The sequence below is a fragment of the Lonchura striata genome, chromosome 1 (assembly GCF_050655825.1).
Source record: "Lonchura striata isolate lonStrDom1 chromosome 1, ASM5065582v1, whole genome shotgun sequence".
NCBI lineage: Eukaryota > Metazoa > Chordata > Aves > Passeriformes > Estrildidae > Lonchura > Lonchura striata.
The window spans coordinates 12,198,168-12,221,434 of record NC_140703.1 but is presented as its reverse complement, the minus strand read 5'-3'; the positions used below and the strand labels follow the sequence as shown (position 1 = coordinate 12,221,434).

The 23,267-nt window shown below is 36.0% G+C and overlaps 1 long non-coding RNA gene across 4 annotated transcripts; it reads right to left on the bottom strand.

Moving 5' to 3' along the window:
- Positions 1 to 1,995: 1,995 nt before the first annotated feature.
- LOC146768590 (uncharacterized) lies at positions 1,996 to 22,097 on the bottom strand. 4 transcript variants are annotated; one of them, XR_014958015.1, is made up of 7 exons: positions 19,189 to 22,097; positions 18,680 to 18,734; positions 18,480 to 18,584; positions 17,690 to 17,865; positions 14,883 to 15,138; positions 3,139 to 3,240; positions 1,996 to 2,240 (listed from the first exon to the last, which is right to left on the bottom strand). It is a non-coding gene; the product is annotated as an uncharacterized LOC146768590 (long non-coding RNA). The 4 variants fall into 4 exon arrangements; XR_014958017.1 differs by having other exon boundaries at positions 18,680 to 18,731; XR_014958014.1 differs by lacking the exon at positions 19,189 to 22,097 and having other exon boundaries at positions 18,680 to 19,148.
- Positions 22,098 to 23,267: the final 1,170 nt, after the last annotated feature.

Below are 23,267 nucleotides of genomic sequence, written 5' to 3'. Positions count from 1 at the left end.
CATAAAAATGAGGCTATTCAAATACAAGAAAAGAATTTGAAAATGAATGATCTACTTAAAACTTTCTTATCATTTGCCCCAGACATCAATTACCAAAATGCTCTATTTTGCAACCATATCTGTAAAGCACAATGAAGGGGAAAAAGAGATATGCTATATTTCTCTTCAATTTTTGAACTCAAGTGTTCTCCAGAGGTTACACAAAATGAAGGCATAAAGTCTTGGATTTTAGAGGTATATAGTGTGTGGCTCTTCCCTACTGCAGGAAACCTCAAATGTTCTTTGTCTGCTTAGCAACATCCACTTTTTAGAAAAGATGGAGAGCAGAATATGATCTGCTACCAAAAAAAAAAAAAAAAAAAAAAATTAAAGATTTTGATATATGTAAGATCAGTCTCTACTTACAGTGAGAGACTGAAGCAGTTTGAAGGTTGAATCTTCCATCACAGAAGATTCCAAAGCTTTAGAAATTGATAGATGCTTAGAGACAAAACTAACAGAAATGGCTTTCTTCTGAATTTATACTTTTAATAACAGTTCACATGCTTGAAAAATCTGCAAGACTCATTTCGTTGGTAGAAATGCCTCTTCAGGACTTATTCTGTGTGACCAGCAGTTCTGATGCACCTCTGCACTGCAATAATCTCTTTTAATTTCATTTTTCCCCACCACACCCTCAGTTGCTGACTCAGGAAGGCACCATTACTTCAATTACATGCTGGAGATGTTTTCAAGTGTCATCTCTTTCCCTTCACATAGGTAAGAATAAGAAAAAAGTATTTAAAATGAAAGCAATCATTACTTACTCTAAGTCCAGGATGGCCCTGGATGTTTTTATATCTTTATATCTTATGTCTGGACATGGTCTTCCTTCCCTCCTCCCATGAGATGTGTATTAGTTTGCTATATGCTTCATTTGTAAGCAGGAAAGAAAATACAAATTCTGCCCATGTGATACTATCCAAAGCATGCAAGGTATTTATTTTTTTATATAGCATTCATTCAACTTATCTCCACTTCCCAGCCAGTCCAGGACGTTATCAGCAACCTTCATAAGTCTCTTGTCTTAAAACAAAACTGTCTTTTTCCTCTGGTTTGTCTGGGTATTTTTTATACTTCTCCCTTGGACCATTTCCCAGGCTCATGCATTCTCTCTGCTTTGCTCCAGTTAATTACTTATATTTGATGGCCACCTCTGCGAGCCCTATTACTTATTGCCACTTGTGAACGGCTGTAATGTGGGGTGTTTGTCACTTCCACCAAGGTCACAGCCAGCCCTGTTATCATGTGGTTGCCCTCCCTATCTGCAATATTGATGATGGTGGGGTGTGAGGAGTTTTCATCTCACGTTGACCCCATATGAGCGAGCGCCGTGTGTTCACCTCAGGTTACTTCTGCTGAGTAAGCCTTTAGTTCTCAGCAGCCTCTGCTGCAAATGTTAACTGTAAGTCATTGTGAGGAGCTGGGAAGCAACATAAAAATTTAGTTGCTGCAGCTTTTGTGGCTTGAAAGGTGACATTGGTCAATTTTCCCCTCAAGCTTTTGTTGCTTACTGCTAATCTTTTCCATCCGCAGGTCCTTGCAAGTGGGAGTAAAAATAATGTGTCTTGTTCTTTAATGGCAAATATGACACTATTTTATTTTTAATTTAGAAGGACATTTATAACTTTCATATTCTAGACATTAACCTCTTTAAATTTTCAGGATCCTGATTACCAGAGTTCCACTTTGGTTTATCAATAATATTTACAGCTATATAAACAGTTTACAGTAAACAGTTCCAGAGATTTGACTCCAGATGGACTTGCACACTTGCACCTGCTTTCATCCTATCCTGCTGCTGTATTTTAGCAATCCCTTATTTACCCTTTGTTTTTTTTCTAACTCCATCTGTATTGCACCCTATCCCCTTCCCAAAACTGGCATATTCCATCTGTCTGTAAACCTTCTTTCTTTTATCAAACATAGTGTCTTTCTCAAGAAGGATGCTGAGTGTATAAGACTACATATTTTTATTGATCCCTGATATTAGCAAGACAGCAGGCGAAATAAGACCATTAATAACTTCTCTGAACAAAAAATGAGAGGAGTCAACTCTCATTCAAGCTGCAGACACCTTTCAGCTCAAAGCCAAGCAAACACCTTGAGTACAAGACCTCTGTCACTGCTGCTACCAGTGGCTGACATGACTGGTGGCACTGGGCCAGTCACCAAGCTTCCTCGAGCCTCCGTCTTCCCATCTGAAAATAGAAAAAATCCTCCAGTCTAAATTCCTGCTTTGAAATTTTTCCATAGCTGCTTAGGAAACAAACAATCAAACAAACTCACCCCAAAAAATCACCAAACCAAATTATCCCCACAAACAGTTTCCATTCAAAGTTGTGGCACACAACTTGTGACCTCAGACAACTTCCCTTTTCTCTAAGGTGTGAGAATCAGGAAACCACTTGAATTTATTTCAGGAACCATTAGCACACTAGTAAAAACTAAATAAAAAATTAAGAATCCACACTCCTAAGAAAAATATTTCAAGCCATTTTTATAGAAAAAAAATGCACTTCTATCTTTAAACAAGACTAGAGGAAAAATGTCAAGAACAAAAACAAATAAGAAATCAGGTTTCTCCAAATTGCAATCTTATGCACAAGTCAGTGCCTTTTGATCTGTACTCCAGAAGATATTATGGCACAAGATCTACAAAAGTAAACTCAAATCAAGGGTACACATTCTATCTAAAAAGTAATATGAGAAGTTCACCAGTATAAACCGCCTAAAATGACATTTAATGTGTCTATGGTCATTCAGAAAATATTAGACAGCACTTCAAAAGTTCTACTAGAAACACATTATTAAAAGCTACTTGAAAATTTAGCTTGTACAATGCTTTCCCCAAAATTCAATCATTGTCTAATTTAATACTCCACTTAGTTTGAATAGAAGCTCAGAAACAAAGCTACCTATCTTAAAAGTATCCTTTTCTCATTATTCTGATCACTACAGATATTATTGGATCATTTAATCTCCAGTGGTAAAAAGTATCCATTTAATTAAGAAATAAGGAAGCACAAAAAGACAAGAAAAGACCACATACTAGTGAGCAAAATCAGGTCCAGGAATGAATAATAGTAATAAACTCACCATTTCGACTTAGAGTGATGGCAGGTAGAGAGGATTTGGGATCAAACTCAGAAGGACACTGACTTGGACAGTCTGTATCTATTCAGATAAAAAGACTAGCCACTGAAATATAAAGCAGCAAACATTAGCAGATACAGGATATATATATATCTGTGACATAGAGAAAATTGTCTTGGAAACCTTGGTCACTTTATTAAGTCAAACTTCAATCTTTTAAATAACTTATAAAATGTATTTAATTCTCTACTCTGTTGTTTCCTGCATATATAATCAAGTAGACAAAAGGCAACATTTAGACTAATTCAGGCTGATTTAGAGCAGCCCTGTCTACCCAAAATTCCAGCTTTGGCAGTGCAGGGAGCAGTGTACTGAAGAAATAGTCTTGCACATAAACTAAAATGTCATGTGTGCAAACATGATAAGAAGTTATAATTCACATCTACAAGGAAGAACACTAACCACAAAATAGCCAGGTTATAATTCTAAAAGATTGCTAATTTGTGTTTCCCAATAACTACTTCTAATTAAATGTTACTTTTTTTTTTATTATGGACATTAGGCAGAGAGGATAAATACAATGATGGAACTCAGTCCAAAAACAAGATAGTACTGTATCTTTCTTCAGGGTAAAGGAAAAAATATTGTTTACATATTTGCCTATATCAAGGACCCAACCCAATAAAATCTGATACTTGAATTTCAACCCTTAATCAATCCTATCTTATTCACAAAAAACATTTAGATTTATCATCTTAAACACCTCAATTGATTATAAGTATATATTGATAAATCTCCAATACCACATGACTTTCTCACCATCTGTGATTAAAAAGGGCACATTCCAGGCCACAGTACTTTTATAAGATATCAAACAATCTATAAATATGGACATATTATGAGTGACAAGGGAATCAAATCACCAAAAATTTATAGAAGTTGTTTTATGTCATTATTTGAAGATCTATTTGTTAATATGAGAGGCTTTTCCTTTGGCTTAGTTGTCTCAGTACACTCCGTTTCCTCAAGTGAGGTAAAAATGAAGGCATTCCCCCATAACTCCTAACAGTGAGTTTGAATGAATTCTAACATTCTTGAGGTTATGCTGAACTTGCCTCTTTGTAATTTGTTTTCCTTTCTTGCCAATTATGTGTGCATTCTAGCTGTATCTTCAAGCAGAGACAAAATGCTTAGTTAAATAGAATTATTACTTAATGAACTTTTTATGTTTGCTGCTTTACTTAATGAGACACAAGGTTATGAATTTAGTCCTTGTTATTTTCCTCTTACAAGGTGAGGAAATAAGCAGAATATAATTGACCAGATCTGGAACTGGTATAAATAAACTCCATTGAATAAAAACTAGTTTACATCAGCTACATCAAGGCTCTTAACATGAAAGAAATGTATCTGTATCAAGATGACCCATTTAATTGGCCATACTATAGTAGAATGTGTATTATCACATAAAATTAAGATTATTGCTCACTCAAGTCAAAGAAAAATTCTATAAAAAGTGTTTTGCAGCATTAGAGTTCATCCTATTCCTGATAAAGTAGTAACTCTTGTTGGTTAATTGGATGTATAGACTGCTTCCCAAAGACATGCATGAATCATTGTCTGGAACTTGTCCTTCTCAAGAAAATCATTAACACTTGCAGAGAAAATCATCTCTATCAGTGTTTCCTTCCTCAAATTAAAGATAGCCAGCTTGGCAAATGCTTAGAGTTGCTGTCAAAAGGTTTGACAGGCTAAATAGAGTTACAAACTGAGTGCCAAAACAAAAATGAATTGGAAGATTACAGCAACCTCACTAAAAATAGTGGGACCAGACCAGTCATATACCCTAATAATACATCAAAATAATTCTAAGCGGGTAATTAGGGGTAAAGTTATAAACAATATAAGTCCTTTAATAAAAAAAATCCTTCTAACTCTTAATCTATTATTTCAGGACAGAAGAACATATCTTCCAGATTTATCCTTCCATAAAGCAGAAGGATGTATAGTGCCCCCCAAAGCACTTCTGTTGCAGGTTGTTGGGAAGGTGTGAAGGAAAATAAAACACCATACAAGCAGTAGAGGTTCTTGCAAGTGGCCTAAACCACATGAAAAACAAGGTAATTCTCTCTCCTGGTGGATACCTGCCCCCAACTGCTTGCTCTGCACATTAATGACCTTGTGATCACATGAAGGCAAACCCTTGTCAAACTCTTGTATTCCCACCTGTTTAGCAGCTACAATAAATCCATTTCCTTTAATTTGTTTTTGTTTTTACTGCAATTTTTCCCCACTGCCAATAAAAGAGCAGGACTTCCTCTTTCTGATACAAAACACTATCAGCAGCAATATCTGTAGCTGTCTCCAGGAAAATTAGTGTTGATGTCCATCTTGGTGTTCTTCCAGTGGTTGCTGTTGCTCCAGATGTCCTGATGTGGGCTTTCGATTACAGTATAAAACTTGGTAATTTTGCATAGGGAAAAGAATTATCAAAATGCATAATTATAGGCCTTGTGGTCCTTATTCTCCTACACTCTTCTCTGGACTTCAGCTGTAGTGATCATGCCCTCATAGCAACAAAGAGCCTGACCTTACTGTAGAGAAAACTACCCATAACCCTTTATTTTCATCATTAAGACATTTATCTCATTGAAAGATAAGGACTCTAATTGCAAACCCACTCTAAAGACTGGTTTAGGCACTTCAGCTAATATGCAATCACACAGAAAGCATACTACCAACTTCACCTCCATCTCTGCTGCTGCCTGAGAGGCAGGTTCCCACTCAAGATTTACAAAAAAAGAACCTTTATCAGGAAAAGAAAGTAGACTTTCAGGTAAACAAGCTCTTCAAATTTAAAGCAGAGGAAATTTCAAAGCTGTCCATCTGAATTATATTTTCTGACTAGAGAGTAGAAAATGCTGTAGAAGAGAAGAAGGTTGTTATCTTTCAGAGAGGAAAATCCATACTGCCCATAACCATCAAATAGCAATTAAAATAGCAGACAAAAGAAAGGAGATAGAAATAATGAAATGGAAACAACACATCAGTGAGGCTGACAATCAACTCTGAGATTATTCACTACAGCAAACTTTTAAAAAGTGTTATATTTCTATCCCTCCTGCATATCAGTGGTCTATACCCAAACTGTCATTCTAGAGACATTAAAAAGCCCTCAGGAGACTAAGGAATCTTGAGCCTGTTTTAGGATTCATGTCCCCTTTAAATGAGGATATCCAACAGAAAATAGTCAGGAGTTCTCCCAGACTAATTTCTACCTCCATCTTTCCAACCAGATGAAAATAAGTTCAACACATGTACTGTGGACAAGAGTTATTATTTTTTGATACTATCACTATCAAAGTAGCAGTAGCAGTTGTTCTAATCAGTCATCATAAATTAATTAAGAATAGAGATAAAAAATATAAATAATATGAGACACCCCCTTAAACACCAGCATATCTTCTGAGGAGAACAGTTATGATACCACTTAGCTACCTAAAAAGATTTTTAACTTAACTAGAGCAGTATTCTTGGAAAATACCTGCAATGGACAATGCTTTTTCACCAAAATACAGCATTTGAAAACTTACAGCCTGTGCTAGAAGAATTTTCAATCTTAAAAGATATTTCCCAGAAGCTCCTACCTTTCAAGCAGCTCTTTTTATCATTAAACTCCCTGAATACATTATATGCATCAAACATGACCTGCACACACCAAGGGGAAAAAAAGCACAAAACTAGACACCCATGAGAGATTCAACTCACAGTGGGAAAAAATCATCCCATACCCAGTCCACAGCCTTTCCAAAATGAAAAACCATCCAAAAGCACCAACAGTGCTCCTCAGGCAGTTTGTATGGATCAACAGCCTCACAGTGACCTTGCAAAGACAGTGGATGAAGGGCATAGGCATCCAGGGCAAAGCATTTATCTTGAGTCAGCTTTGACTCCCTTCTCCTCCCCATCAGGGACACTCCCCAGAAGTCTGGGAAAGATGATCTAATTCACATAAAAACCAGAAACTGGAATCCATAACACTAGAGGACAGTCACAGTTAGGAACTCCTTAGAAGCACTGCCTTTATGGAACACTCTAATTTCCCTCTGTTAACCCAACAGCCTTCCACAGGTAGGGAGAAAGAAAGAAAAATTCACTATATAAGTCGGGAAATAGGCAAAGACATAGTTAACACCTCCTTATAGACGCCAATTATCTATTTTCCATGGTCTAAGTAACACAGCTAATTAAGTTAGAATAATTGTTTTCAACTGGTATTTGGGTTTAATGATTGCTGCTTCTCTTTCAGACAGGAAGATCACATATCCCTACAAGCTGCAGATTTTCTTCCAGACTATGCTGGCTGGTCTAAGATGCTACCTCCAGCCAAAATCTTGTAGAGTATAACAGCTACAGTAATATTGCTGCTGCAACCAAATGCAACATAAATTTCAGAAACCTAATTGACCAGAAGATGTTAAACTTCCATACACACAGCAGTAAAAGAGGCATCCGTGAAGGCAGTTTTAAACCAAAAGGCAAATGAAAGTAAATATAAACTGTGAGTCATAGCTACTATGCTAGTGTGTTAGCAGACTTGGAAGAATCAGATAGAAATGGATGAGATGGGAAAAGGGAGAGCAAGAGCAATTCTTTTTAGGTAGAAAAGCACATCAGCTAAAAGTAAACTGTTCAAGTAAAAAGCCCAGTCAGAAGTTAGGGGAGAAAAAAAAGGAAGAAATAGAAGTGAATTAAAACATAAAAATAGAGGATGCAAACAAGATTATGTAACAGATTTATTCCACTACATGCCTACATTTTGTTGCATCCCTGGAACAAAATTAAAATTAAAGCTGTTACTTTAACTAAGGAAAATTATTAAGTTTATTTCTTAGGCCAGAGATATTTAAAGTCCTGGGGTTTAACAAAAGAAAATTCTGTCTGGTTCCTGAAATTATGCAGGTTCCCCTCAAAAAAAACCTCACCAACAACGCAACTTTTGCTGATTACTTTCTCTGTTGCTGTCTTTGCCCCTTTTCTAACCATTACATACACTGGTTATCTTGTAAGCACCAGTTCTGCAGTATTACAAGATAAATTCTCAGGACAGTCAATTTCTAAGCAGGACAGATTCAGCCTAAATGAAGACAGTAATACACTCCCCTCACCCAGACCACTACACCCATTAAGATCTCATTAGTCAGGCAATTGCCTCATCCTACTTAAGATATTAAAGAAATGAGTGGGTCATAAAATCCTCATCACCATGCCTTTGGATCAGTATATCTTTGCAATCGTGTAGTTCACACCCTCAGATGAATAACAGCTCAAACTTCACTGTGCCTGTTGAGGAGAACTCCATTAAATCAAGGTCATTCTGGTTCAAAATTATAATTTTGGGGTCCATCAAATTGGGTTAAATCATATTTCTGGACCTTTGAGGTAATTGTATCCATGGAAACAAAAACATGCAATAGAAGGACAAGGGCGAGATGTATCCAAAGCACAACAATCTGCATTTATGCATAAATAATCATAGATCAGGTTCAGGACAAATCCCTCTGTGTTAATGACAATGAGAAGTCTTAAATAACTCACCTAAACCCCCCAAAACTCAAAACTGCCAAATTTAGTAAATCTTTTTTTACATCTCCTTTCCTTCTTCCCTTGTTTGTTCCTTATTTCAGGAAAATTATAAGCTATAAAGCCAAAATTTTGAGTCTCGAGCAAAGACCACTCTATATCTTGCACCTTGAGTGCTGATCTTTTTTTTATAAAGGTGCATATATATGAAAACTTGCACACTAATAGAGCAATGGCATGCTGAAAAGGTCTGAGGTTTATATATTTCAAAGAGAATAACTGATGAAAATTAATTCTCTGCCTGTATTTTAGGCAGAGCAGAAATTCACACACTTTACCAGCCTGACCTTCGCATTAATCTACTCCAGATGCTTCAGAGGAAGGAAGAAGGAGTCCTAACACACACAGTGGATTAGCAGCACAGCAAAAAAGGCAAAGTAGAGGCAGAATGAAGAAAAAAAAAAGCCAGCAAGATGAATCACATTGACACCAAAAAAAAAAAAAAAAAATGGAGAGGCAGCTTTTAAAAGCAAAGATAAGTACACTGAAATCCCTACCTTTTTCAGAACTAAAAGGTCCCTTCTGGGAGCTCCTTTATACCTTTCTAGAAGTACTTCAGAAAGCAAAATTAGCATAAAAATGGACACTGTAATCAAAACAATGAAATGTTAAGATTACTTTTCATACAAATTAAAACTAAAAGTGTAGTATTGTTAATGTTCTAAAATTATTGAAATGCATTCAATGTACAGCTCAAAAAACCTGTACCAATTAAAATGGAAAGAGAAAGCCATAGTTATCCAAGAGAAACCTTCTATAGGTACCCTAATAGAAACATTCTTGCCATCAAATCCAAGCAATATGGGGGTCTTTTTTAGTCAACAAGGATGTTTAACAAATATCAGATCTTTCAGACCCCTTGTAAGAGTGAGATATTTTTTTTTGTTAGACTTGATTTTTTTTTACATGCAACAAGGTCAATATCACAATAACCCTTCAAGATAAAAATATTTAAAGAAGCACTCTCTAACAGTCTGAAAGTGTCACTAACATGTGAAGGCTCAGCAGCAAAGGGCATTAACACCTTCCAAAAGTGCCAGCAGCTGCTCCAAAGCATTCTGATCACCTGCTGTTCTTCAGGCAAGAGCTTCCAGAACAGAAATAAATCCAGTTATCCCACAGAATGTGGAGAAACCTTCTCCTTCCAGGAAGATCATGCACATCACAATTTTTTCCAGGTTTTAACCTTAAAAAAAAAAAAACAAACCCCAAAAAAACCCCACAGGCTGGGCATCTGTCAGTGAGCAGGTGCATGGTGCACCACTTGTCTTTATTGCACTTTATCGCTCTCTCCTTCTTATTACTATTATTATCATTAGTATTTTTATTGAACTAGTCTTATTATCTAATCCACAATGCTCCTTTTTTGGGGGTTTTTGCTTGGTTGATTTTCCCTGTTTCTCTTCCTGTCCCCAAAAACAGGAGGGAGGGAGGAAGGAAGTGGCTTTGTGGTATCTCGTTGCCAGCTGGGGTTAAACCACAACGAGGCCTTAGTTTCCTCTTCTGATTTTAACATTTAATTGAATAGGATTCAAAATCATAAATTTAGCAATAGTAATTTAAAGAGTTGAGAGCAGTACAGATTTAACAAAGCCCAATGGCTTTCAGCAAAAAGATTTTTCTATTAAAAGTCTGTCATAGATCTAAATTGTTTACAAAGCCTCAGCAAATAAGTTTGAGTTTATCCTTATTTTTTTTCTGATCAATAGCAATTCAAATCTCATCCTTCCAAGAATAAAAATGCCAAGCTTGATTCTCTATTTCATGAGATAAACACTTTTCTGTTTTAATGTGCAAAGCAATCACATCTGTTTTTTCAGGTTTTAGAATCACACAAATAACAAAGAGAAAAATTGTGTGCAAGAGAGAGCAAGTAGAAAAGAAGCCCTGAATTTAAACTGTGAATCCACTCAAACACTGCAAGACAAGCCTGACCTGTTTAAAGACATGATTTACAATTCAAAACCATTACAAAATTATTTTAAAAAGATTCTACCAACCAGATAAATAAAGCTGACTATATTAGGCATTCCCATAAAAAATATTTTAACTGCTAGTAAAAATGTGACAAAGCAAAACAAAGACTGCAGCACTTGTAGGCTATACATTAGAAAATACCAGATGAGACTAACTAATAGCCTTTTCCCAGTGTACCTGTAAATGGGAGAGTTTATAAAAATATTTTAATTAACATTGTAATGGTAATTGTATCTCAGAATTAACCATATTTCTGATAATACTATGATCTAGTAAATAAAGATCAAGGTCTCAAACACAAGTTTATCCCTGGCTCTGCCTTTGATGAACTCAAAAAAATCATTGAATCACTCTTCCATTTGGATTCCAGTGGAATAAAATAATACCATTTCTATAAGTTTTTCTGAACCTTCTGCTAAAAGTAGCTAAAATTTTCCAGTAAACACTGCACACACAGGAATCAGAAGAGGCAGCATTAAATGAACTGAACCAGTGGAAATTTCCATATTTTCACGTTCTTTACACTTAAGAAATTGCTTATTCTTTCCAACTCAACATAGGGGGTGACTTTCATTCCTAAGCTTCTTGAAGCAGTCAGGCCACAGCCAGAAGGCATCTCAGATTTTCAGAAATGCCCTAAACCACGATGAGTCCAAAGCAAGGAAAGGTCATGAAAGCTTTTTCAGAGCCTGGGCTCACCACACCCATATCCTGCACTCCCTGAAGGTCCCTCAAGCAGGCACCAGCCTCAGTGTCCCCAGGGCTTGTGGTGCCAGGCTGGCCTTGAGCTCAGAGAGAGGGACAAGAAGGCGCCAACGCTCACGTCAGAGCACTTCCCTAACTGGCCTGCTCAGTTAGAATCATGGAATGGCTTGATCTGGAAAGAGCCTTCAAGATCATCTCATTCCAACCCCTTGCCATGGGCAGGGACAAATTCCATTAGATCAGATTGCTCAGAACCCCATCAAACTCATCCGGGCCTTGAGCACATCAAGTAATGGGACATCCATGAAATGGGATATCTGAAAACAGGGAAATGAATGAACATTCATTGAATGAAATGAATGAATGAAAACAGGGAAATCTGTTTTAGTGTCTGACTGCTCACAGAAAATGAAGGAGACCTTTGCCTTCATCCAGTTTTTTTCACCTTATCCATGACCTTTCTGCTTTTCTCTGCCTTGGAGCAACAAGGAGAAGAGATCTGGACCTCACACCTTTATTCTTTCTACCCTCACCTTCACCTCTCAACTCCTGTCAGCATCTGATTATAAAAGGACAGAGAAACAACACCAGCCACAGCACACTTGTCTGGGAGGGTGCTGGACATTCACACTCCTGCCACGACAATGATGCTTGGCAGTTCTGCTCTGTGTTTTGCATCTTCCTCCCAAACACTTGACAGTGGCACAGAAATGTGAGTGAACAGCTGCCACCGGGGCGGATGGATGGAGGGACTGCAGGAGCAGCACAGATTCACAGCTAAGCCCCCATCACAGGCAGGCAGAAAGCTTCTTAAAAGCACACAGTCTCCTCCAGGACATAGTTGCCATTAGCCAAATCTCACTGGGTAAAAATGCAAATTCTTAAGATCAAATCTTCTGGTTTCGCAGGTGTTTTATGGACAGTTTTTTCACACAGTGCTATGGCTTATTTTGTTTCAGTCTTGTGGGCCACATTAAAATAATTTATATGTATTAGTTAGAAAAATCTAAAGTCATTACTGCAGCCGACACAGAAAACAAAGATGCTTTTGGTGGTCCATTAGATACTCTATTAAAATTTACAAGTCCTAACTTCTAAAGCAACCTAAGTACTTACACTGAATATTCTTTCTTCTTTTCAGCCCAAATACATTTTTATTTATTTTGCCTTATAAAAAATGTTAAAGTGAAAATATACAATAACTATTTTATTCAAAGTTCAAGAAAATAGTAATCAACATAAATATAGAACAAATTGTCATGAAATCATATTAAATTTACTTTATATCAGCTTATTTTTTACTCAAGTTTCTAACATTTTTCTTGAAAAAAGCAATTGTATATGACCAAAATCCAATTTTTCTTTGTGTAAGTATACACAAGTATATTTAGTTTTTTATGTAATAGTCTTATATATAAATGCACAACATTTATCTATTAAGACTATTACAATACAATAACACAGTGAAAACTATTCAAATCAATAGTTGCAATCAGTGTCTTACTGATTTGGCTGCTGTCCAAAGGAGGAAACTATTCACTTCAGTACATTTTAGCTCCTACTAAGCCCATAGGTAATGTACATAGAGAACAATATTTCCTGAAATATTTTTAACATGTTTCACCAAGAATGCATTTACAAACTTGCAGAGAGATGTCTGGATATCAAGAACTGATGTTACCATGTGGTCCTCAATTGAACTTCTATGCAACGTAAAAAAAAAATTTGCAAGAGGTGATAAAAGATTTTTTTTTTGAGAACAAAAAAACCAAACAAAACCCACAAACAAAATCCATACAAAATGGTATTTTTCCATGTCCATGTTAAAATGTCACCTTTAAAAGAAAAAATTATATAGCCTCCAAGATAGTGCCGTGATTTATTGATCATTTTTAGATCTAAATTTTAAATAGAAGAAGGTAAGAAACTTTGCAAATATTTTCATTTAGGTCAAAAGGTTATGCAAAAATTCTCTCTGATAAATTACTAAAATCATCAAATGGTCTTAATAATAATTAACTGATATGTCATGCACATAAGATTTTCACAAAATCTCACAAAATATTTGTTAAGAATGTTTTCTGAAGTGAGATTACAGAGGTAAAACAATTCAAAGTCTCTCCTGACTGAGATGAAACCAAAAATAAGCTTGGCTGAGGAAGAAAACTGGTCTACTATCCCTGAATTTAAACACTAAGAGATGGAGTTCTAGGTATTTTTATAATTTCTCCACAAATACAAGTGACAAACCAAATGCCAAATTATTGACAAGGAGGGTCCCAGCATTCAATTTTAAATCTATATTTTCAGGAACTTTATCAAAATTGACCAAAAGGTTATTATAAAATTAAACCATGCATCCCATTTTGAACTTAGAAAACACTTTGGTCTTTACTAATGCCTTTTCTTGAAAATTTTCTTTTTTGTTATAAGCAGAAATCAAAGCCAGGGTGAGAGCAGTCCAAATCTGGACCACATTGTTATTTTCACCTATAAGTTAACACATTATACCTGGTGAAATCCAGGAAAAGGGTGCAGATGCCTCATCCCTGGATACACTCAAGGTAAGGTTGGATGGGTCTCTGAGTGACCAGATCCAACTGAAGTCCCTGCCCATCACAGGGGCAGTGTGACTGAATTACCTTTAAATGTGCCTGCTAACCCAAACAATTCCATGATTCTGTGTTCCATTTTCCTTACAGTAGAATCTTAAAGGCAAAATTTACCTGAGAGGAATGGGGATTTTTAAAATAGAATTAATAGCACTTCCCATTTCTTAACTCTAGAAGCTCTACAGTTGCTGAGACTGCATTGAGTCATTCTTCAACATTGTTCTGGTTAAACATCATATATTGATATGAAAGCAAAACACAGATTTTCTTATCCTAGAGATCCCAATAACAACCAACACATTCTGTACACATCTTACCTTCACTTACTTTATCAAAAATAATAGCCTAGTGATTTGTTCTCTCGTTTCTTTTCCTCTCTCCAATAAATTCAATGGATACTCCTAGCAACAGTGTTAACCACAGCAAGTTGCAGAGAGGTAGAAAAATTAGGGGTCCCTGTTAAACCTGTTACACCCTTCTCAAAAAAATTTGGAGGCCCAGCATGTGATATACTTTAAATAAAGGCAGCAAGAAACACTTGTGATTTGCTCCAGCTGACCGAGCACAAGATCACACTCTGTGATTCACTAGAACAGCAGTTTCTGTGAACTCACTGAGAGTCAAACATCTGCTGCCACAACACCTGGAACTTGTTCTACTTCACAAACAGAAAACTGATGCAGCACAGTCAACACTACAGCAGTTTTCAAAAGAATTAATTGTGCAATAAAGACAGAAATTCCATACATTTGACAGAATTGAGTAGCTCTTTCCAAGCATGTGATTACCAAATAGTGAAAATATACTTACACCCACACAAATGTTGCTAGTTGTCATGAAATGTTGCACTCCAAAAGTGCTGCAAAACATGGTTTCCTTTGATTTTGATATCTCAAGAGTTACTCATTATTTCTTGCAAATAGCTTATTTTAGTCTCCCCTCTCTCCAAGTTTTCATAGGCACATTATGATAAGTGAAAAATATTTAATAGTGGAATGGATGCAGCCTTCCATTTTTCTTTCTGTTATTTCTTTGGAACAGATGTTGTTTTTCTCAATAATTTAACCTATAAGATTGAAAAAAATACCCTATCTAATAAATCTAGTAGGGTTTTTAAGTATAATTTAAATATTTGTCTCAAACTAGATAGTATGCTATTCATTCTTTTAAATAAGATTATGTTGGCAATATAAATCAAGAAAGAAACGTAAATGGTGGTGCAATGCCTGAGGGAATATTGAATTCAGTTGTGAAAAAATATTTTTTTTTTCCCTTGTGAGTCTGAGATTAAAGACTTGTGGTTTTGGTACAATAGCCACAAATAATACATACAAGTGACTTTTTTACTGCATGACATTCTCCTCATGCACATCTCTTATTTCTTCAAGATAATTCAAATAATCAGCAAGGCAAAGACAACAGATCACATTGTTCTTGGTGTTAAACAGATAATCAATACTCCAAGGCAATAAAATTAAATGTTTGAGCTTTATTAAACTTGGGAGACTGCTGGTGAGTAGATGGAAAATAAAACAACATTAAAAGTCAATTAGCATAACCATTATAGCAAAATATTTGATTTTTGTTCCACTGCAATACTGAATTATAAAATAAAATAAGTGAGCCTGTAAGCTCATTGTTACAGTCATGTGAGTATTATATATCTATTTAACACCAACAAGAATAAAAATTTGTAATGCAAATGAAGACTGAGGCAATCTACATGAAAACCCAATAGAAGTTTGGTCATAACAATGAACTGAATAAAACAAACCCCAGCTCATTATGCTGCTTTGTTTCAGTTCTTCTTTCAGGTTTCAGAAATTTGTAGGTGATTAGAGGCTGGTATGTGCCGTGCACTCCTGAGCCATCTGAGTTATTAAGGAATGCAATACCCCACTAATGCATATTAATTGAAACTACTTAGTGTTCAGAAATAAACTGTGTGATTAAGCATTTTAATGGATTTAAGCAAAACATTTAGCACTACAAGCTCGAGTCTAGAAGCCTGCAGATCTCAGATAACTCCCAGATACATTGTTAAGTTTCTTTTTATAGCTGTTTACTGAAAAATGTTTAAATTGCTGAAGTGAGCAAGTTGTACTAAGTTTAAAGTGAAAATTTAGTTTAAATTAAATCAACTGATGTAAAATTTTACAAAAAATAGGCAGCCAAAAAAAGGCTTCACTGTATATATTTAAAGTATATCAAAGTACAAATTAAAGCTTTAATAAGTTTCAGTCTTTGCAAGTTTATTTCTGGTGTCTGTAAACTCAACAACTGAAGCCTGAGAATGACAAAGATTAATGTGTTCTAGACAAGATTAGATGGGGAGACCTTGTACCAAATGTGCTTCTCTATCTTATGTGTAAATCTAGCTTTTCAAAATATCTGCCTCTGCAAGGGCTACTTTTATCCACATCCAGCTATTGTACAATGCTGCATAAATAATAACACAGACAATCCACATCAAAAATATCCATGGAGGCCTCCAAGGAGCTGCCATGGAATGGTGGCTGTAGGGGATGCTATACCCCAGCTGTGATTCAGCTGGTCTGACTACAGCCCTGTTGTAGCATTTTCAGCATGGAAAACTGTGGGAATCCAGGGCTTCCCTCTGGCTGCCCTGGCAGGTCTGGGACCCTGGCAGGGGTCAGGAACCCCCCTGAACAGAGCCCCCATAGACACTGTCTGTGATCTCTGTCCATGCAAAAGAGTTTTCAATCTCACAGGATGAATTACCAGCTCTGAGTGTTTGATAGAAGTAATAATTAAGTGTGGCACAGGTGGAAAAATAAATTTTTAGGATTCTAGATGAGGGGTCCAAAGGGGACAAGATGGAGGAAATTGGGTGTGTCTTGTCCTTTTTCTCCTTCTTCATGCCCTCCATGTTTCATTGTGGTGTTGGCATTTTTCTGTTGTTTTAGGCTGGGGACACACTGTCCAACGTGGGTGACAGATATTGGCACGTTATTGCAAATCCAGCCCAGGGAGTTTCTGGTATTTAATGTTTGTAACATCCCACTGAGCGCAGAGCCCCACACGCTGCCCTGCAGGACAGAGCTGGGCAGGGCAGCAGAACATGTTAGAGATAAACAGAATAAACAACCCTGAAACCAGCACAGACCAATTATGGCTTCTGCTTTGGCAGGGGGCTGACAGACAGAGACTTTCTACAATCTCAGAATCATCAATACCTCAGACTCTGACAGAAAACAAATCTCAGAATGGGTCAGGTTGGAAGGGACTACAACAGCTGTCTGGGACAATCTCCCTGCTCAAGCAGAGTCAAGATGCTGCTTTTTCATTCCAGATGCAATTTCTGACACAGGGGCAAGATATTAACCTGCCCACTCAAAAGTAAAGCCATTTTTTTTTTTTTTTGCCCTAGATCCATTAAAATTTCATTTTATGGAATGAAATGAGGTTTTAGGATTCAATTAGCTCAAAGAAAACATACACTCCAAGAACTTGAGAACTGACATAAAACCAGCAAAATAAGTTTTCATGTTGTTTCACCAAGCAAAGGGAGTATCAGCATTGATAACCGTAATCTCCAGTTATACATCAAAATAGGACAGCTGTTCCTGTAAAATTCATTGTAAAACAGTGAATACCTGATTTTCCATGAATGTTTTTCCTCTTCTGCCAAAATTTCTATTCAAATGGAGATTTCAGGTTCTAGTGTAGACTTTTGTTGAACAGTTACTTCAAGGATTTCCCAGTCGCTTTATTCATCAATCATTTCATCACCTCCAGCAGCGTTGACTCTGCCTAATCTGTCTATCTGAAACTTGTAAAATAGGCAGATAGGGTCTTCATTAAAACACATTTACCTCACTGCTGAAAGCACCAGTAAAATTCAAATTAGAAAAGTTTTGAAAAAGAAGTTTTGCTAATTAAAATGTACGAATTTTACTATTCCTCTTTTGTAATAGTAGATATGCCAATCATTATGTCAATTTTTTCTTTTTCATTTAAATTATTTAATTCAACTGCCAAAATTTTTGTATTCAGGTTTAACTTTAGGCATAAGTGCTATAATATCAAGGGTAGTATTAATTATATCTATGTGCCTTGTTTTAGTTTACCTAACTACACTGGATTTGTGCAGGTGAAGGCAATAAGTGAGATAATAACTTTTCCAGGACTACTCTCTTGAGAAGATGGTAAAAATAATACTTTTACATATTTATACTGGTAGAAGCTTCAAATTCAGCAAGTGTGTAGAAACTATATTTACATTATTTAAATATAAACTTTATTGATCAAAATACTTCTATTAACATTTTTCTCTTAGGAGGCTCTACTAACTGAAGTTTTCAGTCATAGTTCTATACACAACAGTTCCTGAATATAATCTATTGTAAGGCACTGCAGTGCTGTGATTACTCCCCATTTACTTACTTAGATATCTGTCTCAAAACAGAAAATTGTTATTTTTCCCCTCATATACAAAATGCTGACTGCAGAAGCCATCATTAGGATCAGTGTTTTCATCATTTGCTGCATCTGTGAGTTTAGAAAGGAAACCCACATTTATTTGTGTCTCTAATATTACATCATGCTGCATTTCCTTCCTTGGTCTGGACATCATCATTCCTTACCTCCTCAGAGTCTGGGATTCAGGCTGTCAGTGCTCCTCACTGTTCAGTTTTCCTGCTGAAGCCCAGAGAGATCATGTTTGACTCTCATCAGCCATTATTCATCTCTCTTTGCTCTAGTGTGACCTCTGTGAGCAGGCAGTCCAACAGGCTCCCTGCCCACCACAGATCTTTTTCCCTCCAGACTGATTTTGGACTCAAAGTTTTTCCCTCTCTGTTTTTTTCAACCCCAAGTTATCATCCACTGCTTGGGATGCCTCCATTCCTTCCCTAAAAACCAAGGGCTGCTTTTAGTCACTTTTAAAACCACATTGAAAATCACCTCATATGCAAGACGGAGTTTCAATTTTTGATTTTTCAAGAACTCCCTTCACCTTCCCAACCTATCAAGTCTCATCATCCATACAAATAGCCAGTAGGAAAAGCACATTTGTTTGGTTTTTTTCATCAGGTTTTTTGGTTTTGTTTTTTTTTTTTTATAGTGTCAGCTACAAAATCCTCTTGGTTCTCACTTTCAGACAAGTTTACATGATGCAGTTTCCCAGAAGCCTTCTAGGTGATGTATCTCTTTGCCTTTGGATCTCTGCACTAATCTGCATTATTGTTTTTAAATCTAAAAAAGGGAAAATATGACAGTAAATGAAAGGCAACAGAAAATTGATCATTGATGTTTTATTGATTGTGCCTCATTTTCATGCTATTTGTCTTTCATTCCCACTAGACGCAAAAACATGAGGTTCAACCTGAGCAAAAAGAAAGCAAAGAAATTTATATTCATTTTCTAGAGACTACTATGAGAGGAAGGAAAAAGACATTCAGAATAAGTTACTATAGTGGTATCTTGTGGAAAAAGGCTTTTTTTCTTTAAAATATCACTTGTTATTCATGTTCTGTCCAGCCTCAAAATCATCCAAACAACCCTAATTATGAAGAAAAATTCAATTATCATTCTTCTACCAAAAATCAACTGCTAACAATATTTACAAATTTAGGCAAGCAGGTAAAATATATCCTCCAGATTCAATGACCCAATCTCTTCAAATATCTGGAAAACAGGGAGGCTTAACAAGCAGTATTTCATTAAAGAGGAGAAAACAGCAGAAGGAAAATAAACACTGTAATGAAGACATACACATAGTATTTTAAAAAGTCATCATAAATCATATTTGCATGAAGAATTTAAGGGTTTGTTTCTGCTTGGTATAGCACTGAAATAAATACTTTGGCTCCATGTTACTACCCCCTAAAATTTAGTGAAAACACAAAAAAAAAAAAAACCTTTCTTTTAGACTTATCCCTAAAATTAGACAGAACTTTGAGAACATACAGCCCCCATATAAACATGAACTTCTCCATGTTAAGCAAATGAAGTCTGGGTGGTCTCTCCAGAAGCAATAAGTATTATCCAATTAATTATTATCTAATACAGCATCCAATAACAATACCTAATGCTTCAGCAGTGCTTCAGCACCAAGCACAATCCAAATATTCATACACGTTTGAGAGCATCAATGTCAAACGAGTAGAGAAACAGATGTGGAAAGGAGAACATAACTTCATCTAATCCAATCAGCTGACATAGATTTAGAGACTGGTGAATTCTGGTGCTTTTCTGATAACCTTAACTGAGGAAAAAAAAAAAAAAAAAAGTATTCTCAAGACTGCTTTAATAAAAAGCTGATTTGTAGAAAACATAGCCAAAAATACAATTCCAGGTTTTGAAGAAACAGCACATGACTTGTAACCACAGCACAGCACATGTTTTCCAGTGAGAGAGAGAAAAAACCAAAACCACAAAAGAAAAAATAAAAAAGAAAATTGAAAATGTCTTTCAGTGGTGCAACATAAGATTTTTTGGGATGAAATTTAAGGTCACGGCATAGGAATGGTTTGGCTGATGACCAGACTACACCAATTTGCTTTAAAAGTGCTTCAGTGAGTCTTCCTGAGAGTTTTGTTCCCCTGTGCCACAGCACTTCAGATCATCTTCAGAAAAACTCCATATCACAACTTTTCACAAAAGAAAAAAAATAATTCTTAGCTTTTATATTGTGTCATTGTCTTATTGCAAGCTGGACTTAATATTCTCAAAAAACCATTACTTTTGCCAAGGTACAAGTCAGAGATGAAAATTGAGGGAGCATTACAAAATAAATTGGATGACCTCCTCCAAACCATCACTTACAATAGAAATAAAACATTAAAAATTAAATTTAAAAACCTAAATGATTGTAAGACAGTATTTTAGGAAAAAAAAAACATATCAAGAGCAAAGGGAAAAATCATTAGAATCACATAAGCTATAACTTTCAAGCAGTCACTTTACAAAAACTGTACAAATACAGAATTGCTCCCTATCAAACACTTATTAAATGATTTTTGCAGAATAACCACAGATATGTCAAAGTTAATAATCTTTTTCAGGTATTTAGGTTTTTTAAAATTTCTATTTCACCTAGCCTAGCTCCTGGGAACCTTTCCAGATATGGCACTGCTCATTTTCATCCCTTAAAACATATTCAAAGTCCAGCTGAACATCATGGTTTCTTTCCTTGTCCTTTTTGTTTCCAGTTTTTAACCTTGCTTACTGTTTACACAGTATTTTCATGCCTCAGAAATACCTTAGAAAATGAAATCCATTTGCCAGTTTACTCAGACTCTTAACAAAAATTAGATTGAACTACTTTAGCTAAGTTAACTTTACCTCAACTGGAACAATCCATCTTGCACAAAATAGCAAATTATTCCCTCCACAAAGTTTACAGATTCAACAAACACTTATATGCAAAAATAACATAAGTTTTAAAAGGCCCATAAACAGCCTAGATCATCCACATACTTGCCTGCACATGCTCCCAGCCACAGCATTCCATCCACAAGCACTCTCCAACTCTAGCTCTTCCCTCCCATGGGTCGCTCTTAAGGCTTCCCAAACAAAAAGGAAACACCTGCTCATATCATCAGTGACTTAATCAGCATTTTCCCATCAGTGGTTCATCTCAGGAGGTTGCTTAAGAACAGGAAGACCCTTTACTCTATTCTAGCACTGGATTTATTCTTCCCATATGTCATAGGGTGCAGCTAAAAATAAATTCCAGGTTTTGAAAAAAAGATAGTGTCAATTAAAGGTATCTATGACAACCTCTCATCCACTCCTGTCTTCCTATTGACTAGGATAAGCTTCTCCTGCATGTTAAAACTCTAATTTAAAAAAAAATCTAATAAAATCTTTCTCTTCTCTGATGTGCACAGACCCTGAAAATTTACTTTCCTTTCCAAACATTTTTTTTTGTCTGTTCATAAAGAATGTACAAGCTATGATGGAGCAAGACCAAGAAATCAAGAATAAAATGATGCAGAAGCATTACATCTGTACTAGGGACATACAAAAGTAGTGCTTCTGAATTTAAGGATTCAGTTAACTTTATTCAGTTAACTTTATTGGCTTTTCTAGAGTTTGTGTGTTTGATAGGAAATTATTGTTTCCCTAAAAATATCTACCTTTTTGTTAGTTGAATACTCCATTCCCTCCCCAAAATATTGCCTTAACAAAACATTATTGCCCAACAGTTAAACACATACATCGGTGAATTGAAAGAACTGCCTTTTAAATTTATGGTAGTCTTAATGAAAATCTTCCCATTCTTTCTCTACTTCTCAGCAACAAGGATCTGAAACAAGATAGGACTTTATTTTATACACAGCAGTAAACTTGCTGACATAATTACTTTGTATTCCAGCCCCTTGATACATCCATATACAAACAAAACAAAAAAAACCCCACAACAAACAAACAAACAAAAAAAACCCAAAACAAAACAAAAAAAACCCAAAACAAAACAAAGCACTTTGGTAACTTTTAAAGTGTTGTATTGAGCTCTGACAAAACTTTCTTGTGCCATACACAGTTAAAGGCCTTTCAAATAGGATCAAGGGTGGCTGGGGTGAGTCATCCTTTAAAAATCATTGATTCACAGGGTGCACAGTGCAAACAGCACAACCTGTTTACCCTCTGTCAGCAAAAAGCAAGTGTAAAAATAACAGAGAGGGAATATCTAGAACTGCCACCCTTTTCACATCTCTTACTGCTTCAGCAAGAGCCCAGGTTTTGTTGAAAGGCCACATTTGTTTGTTAGCAGTAGCAGCAGAAGATTTGCACATTCCTGTAAAGCATGGAGTGATTAGAATCCAGGTATCCACTGCTCCATGTCCTACGGCCATACACACTCCTCAGGGGACACTAATCTTGAGATTCAGATGTCTCCTATAGCTCAAAATCTTATGTACACATGAGGTTTTGTGCTATTAGAGTGGATTTTGTATATGCTTTCTATACTGTTGTTTCAGTTTATATTGAAGCCAGCATTATCTACATAAAAAAGAATTGCACTGTTAGAGTTTTCTGTTTCAACTTACTTTGGTATACTTTTTAAATCAGGGAAAAATTGTCAAGATTTCCTCCAGTGCTGGAAGACTATGTCCAAGGAAGCACTTTTCCAAGTTCATGTTTCAAACCAAAATGCCAGTTTTCATGTTGCTGAAGCTGTCAAGGTCTATGGATGTGACTGAGACAAACTACCAGCTGCATCAA